This window comes from Alligator mississippiensis, unplaced genomic scaffold (genome assembly GCF_030867095.1).
Source record: "Alligator mississippiensis isolate rAllMis1 unplaced genomic scaffold, rAllMis1 scaffold_116, whole genome shotgun sequence".
NCBI lineage: Eukaryota > Metazoa > Chordata > Crocodylia > Alligatoridae > Alligator > Alligator mississippiensis.
Window position 1 is genome coordinate 60,001 of NW_026775401.1, and position 4,145 is coordinate 64,145.

Consider the following 4,145-nt stretch of genomic DNA (forward strand, 5'->3'; position numbering starts at 1 on the left):
AGCGGAAAAGCCCATCGGCATCCATGGGGTTGACCTGGGGAGCCTAAATGCCCCTAGGAATACGTGGGGTGGAGCTGGGGAGCGGAAAAGCCCCTAGGAATACTTGGGGTGGAGCTGGGGAGCGAAAATCCCCATAGGAATACATGGGGTGGAGCTGGGGAGCGAAAAAGCCCCTAGGAATACATGGGGTTGACCTGGGGACCGAGAAAGCCCATAGGAACACATGGGGTTGACCTGGGGACCGAAAAAGCCCATAGCAACACATGGGGCTGACCTGGGGACCGAAAGAGCCCATCGGCATCCATGGGGGGGAGCTGGGGAGCGGAAAAGCCCCTAGGAATACATGGGGTGGAGCTGGGGAGCGAAAAAACCCCTAGGAATACTTGGGGGGGAGCTGGGGAGCGAAAAAGCCCTTAGGAATACATGGGGGGGGAGCTGGGGAGCGGAAAAGCCCCTAGGAATACATGGGGTGGAGCTGGGGAGCGAAAAAACCCCTAGGAATACTTGGGGTGGAGCTGGGGACCGAAAAAGCCCTTAGGAATACATGGGGGGGGAGCTGGGGAGCGAAAAAGCCCCTAGGAATACTTGGGGTTGACCTGGGGACTGAAAATCCCCATAGGAATAAATGGGGTGGAGCTGGGGAGCGAAAAAGCCCCTAGGAATACTTGGGGTGGAGCTGGGGACCGAAAAAGCCCATAGGCATCCATGGGGTTGACCTGGGGAGCGAAAATCCCGATAGGCATCCATGGGGTTGACCTGGGGAGCGAAAATCCCCATAGGCATACGTGGGGTTGACCTGGTGCCCGCCCCCCCCACGGAAGTCCGTATGAGGTTTTTGAAACGGGCCTTGCCCGGGCCTTCGATCCAGGAGGGCGGACACTTTCGGCGGTTCGTCCCGGTGGCTGGGCCGGGTGCCGCATCTACAATATAGCCAAGAAACGTTCGCGGAGATTTTCGAGAACACGTTTTTAAGGACCCTCAATGCCCATGTTCGGTTCCAGAAAGCCGGTCAGAGGGATCTTCGGGGCAGAACCCTGCCGTGCTGAGGGGCCAAACCCGAGTTTGGAGCCAGGTCAACGGGGAAAACCGGAAAAGGGCCGGAGAAGGCGGTCAGGCCGGGCGAGAGTTCCAGGAGCTCGGCCACAATTCCGATCTCGTCCCGGTCAAGGGCTCCGTGGAAGGGCAGCCCGGGGGGCGGGTCCAAGGGCCCCGGCAGGGACCCGGGCCTCCGGGGTCGGAGCCGAGGCACCCCGCCGAGGGGTGGTCGTCCCGGGCCAAGGCGGCGGGAGCCCGGGCAGGACTCCGCGGGGCAGGCCGGGCGGGAGTTCCAGGAGCCCGGCCGCGATTCCGACTTCTCCCCGGTGCCCTGCCCGGAGGCCGGGCAGGTCCGGGGGCCTTCGGCGCGGGCGGCGGGATGCTCCCGCGGGGGAGACGAGCCGTGCTGGGCCCCGGGAGGGAGGCCCGGGGTCGACCTGGCGCCGGGGCTCCGGCCCTGGAAGTCCCGATGAGGTTTTTCAAACGGGCCGTGCCCGGGCCTTCGCTCCAGGAGGGCGGACACTTTCGGCGGTTGCCCCCGGTGGCTGGGCCGGGTGCCGCATCTACAATATTGCCAGGAAAGGTCCGCGGAGATTTTCGGGGACACGCTTTTCGGGACCCTAGTTGCCCATCTTGGGTTCCAGGAGGTCGGGCAGGGGTACCTCCGGGACCGGACCGTGCTGCAGGAGGGGGTCAACCCCGGGTTTGGCTCCATGTCGACTGGAGCTCCGGCCCAGGGGCGGGCCGGGCGAGAGTTCCAGGAACCCGGCCGCGATTCCGGCTTCTCCCCGGTGCCCTGCCCGGAGGCCGGGCAGGTCCGGGGGCCTTCGGCGCGGGCGGCGGGCTGCTCCCGCGGGGGAGACGAGCCTCTCTGGGGCCCGGGAGGTTGGCCCTGGGTCGACCTGGCGCCGGGGCTCGGGCTCCGGAAGTCCGTATGAGGTTTTTCAAACGGGCCGTGCCCGGGCCTTCGCTCCAGGAGGGCGGACACTTTCGGCGGTTCGTCCCGGTGGCTGGGCCGGGTGCCGCATCTACAATATTGCCGAGAAAGGTCCGCGGAGATTTTCGGGGACACGGTTTCCGGGACCCTAGATGCCCATCTTGGGTTCCAGGAGCTCGGACGGAGGAACCTCCGGGGCCGGACCGTGCTGCAGGAGGGGTTCAACCGCGAGTTTGGCTCCATGTCGAGAGGGGTTCAACCGCGAGTTTGGCTCCATGTCGACTGGAGCTCCGGCCCAGGGGCGGGCCGAGCGGCTTGGCCGGGCGAGAGTTCCAGGAGCCCGGCCGCGATTCCGGCTTCTCCCCGGTGCCCTGCCCGGAGGCCGGGCGGGTCCGGGGGCCTTCGGCGCGGGCAGCGGGCTGCTCCCGCGGGGGAGACGAGCCGCCCTAACGCCCGGGAGGGAGGCCCGGGGTCGACCTGGCTCCCGAGCTCCGGCCCTGGAAGTCCGTATGAGGATTTTCAAACGGGCCGTGCCCGGGCCTTCGCTCCAGGAGGCCGGACACTTTCGGCGGTTGCTCCCGGCGGCTGGGCCGGGTGCCGCATCTACAATATTGCCGAGAAAGGTCCGCGGAGATTTTCGGGGACACGGGTTTCGGGACCCTAGATGCCCATCTTGGGTTCCAGGAGCTCGGACGGAGGAACCTCCGGGGCCGGACCGTGCTGCAGGAGAGGTTCAACCGCGAGTTTGGCTCCATGTCGACTGGAGCTCCGGCCCAGGGGCGGGCCGAGCGGCTTGGCCGGGCGAGAGTTCCAGGAGCCCGGCCGCGATTCCGGCTTCTCCCCGGTGCCCTGCCCGGAGGCCGGGCAGGTCCGGGGGCCTTCGGCGAGGGCGGCGGGCTGCTCCCGCGGGGGAGACGAGCCGTGCTGGGCCCCGGGAGGGAGGCCCGCGGTCGACCTGGCGCCGGGGCTCCGGCCCTGGAAGTCCGTATGAGGTTTTTCAAACGGGCCTTGCCCGGGCCTTCGCTCCAGGAGGCCGGACACTTTCGGCGGTTCGTCCCGGTGGCTGGGCCGGGTGCCGCATCTGCAATATTGCCAGGAAAGGTTCGCGGAGATTTTCGAGGACACGGGTTTCGGGACCCTAGATGCCCATCTTGGGTTCCAGGAGCTCGGACGGAGGAACCTCCGGGGCCGGACCGTGCTGCAGGCGAGGGTCAACCCCGAGTTTGGCTCCATGTCGACTGGCGCTCCGGCCCGGGGGGCGGGCCGGGCGGGCAGGCCGGGCGAGAGTTCCAGGAACCCGGCCGCGATTCCGGCTTCGACCCGGTCGACTGCACGGCGGGCGTGCAGGCCGGCGGCGACTCCCAGGGCCCCTTCCAGGCTGCGGGGCCCAGCGGTTGGAGCCCGGCTACCCCGGCGAGGGGCGGAAGAACCTGCACGGCGCGGCCGGAGAACCCGGCATGCTTCCGCGTGGCAGGCCGGGCAGGAGTTCCAGGAGCCCGGCCACGATTCCTACTTCTCCCCGGTGCCCTGCCCGGAGGCCGGGCGGGCCCGGGGGCCTTCGGCGCGGGCGGCGGGCGGCTTCCGCGGCGGAGACGAGCTTCTCTGGGGCCCGGGAGGTCGGCCCTGGGTCGACCTGGCGCCGGGGCTCGGGCTCCGGAAGTCCGTATGAGGTTTTTGAAACGGGCCTTGCCCGGGCCTTCGCTCCAGGAGGGCGGACACTTTCGGCGGTTGCCCCCGGTGGCTGGGCCGGGTGCCGCATCTACAATATTGCCAGGAAAGGTTCGCGGAGATTTTCGGGGACACGGATTTCGGGACCCTGGATGCCCATCTTGGGTTCCAGGAGGTCGGACGGAGGAACCTCCGGGGCCGGACCGTGCTGCAGGAGGGGGTCAAAACCGAGTTTGGCTCCATGTCGACTGGAGCCCCGGCCCGGGGGGCGGGCCGGGCGGGCAGGCCGGGCGAGAGTTCCAGGAACCCGGCCGCGATTCCGGCTTCGACCCGGTCGACTGCACGGCGGGCGTGCAGGCCGGGGGGCGACTCGCAGGGGCCCTTCCACGCTGCGGGGCCCAGCGGTTGGAGCCCGGCTACCCCGGCGAGGGGCGGAAGAACCTGCACGGCGCGGCGGGAGAACCCGGCATGCTTCCGCGTGGCAGGCCGGGCAGGAGTTCCAGGA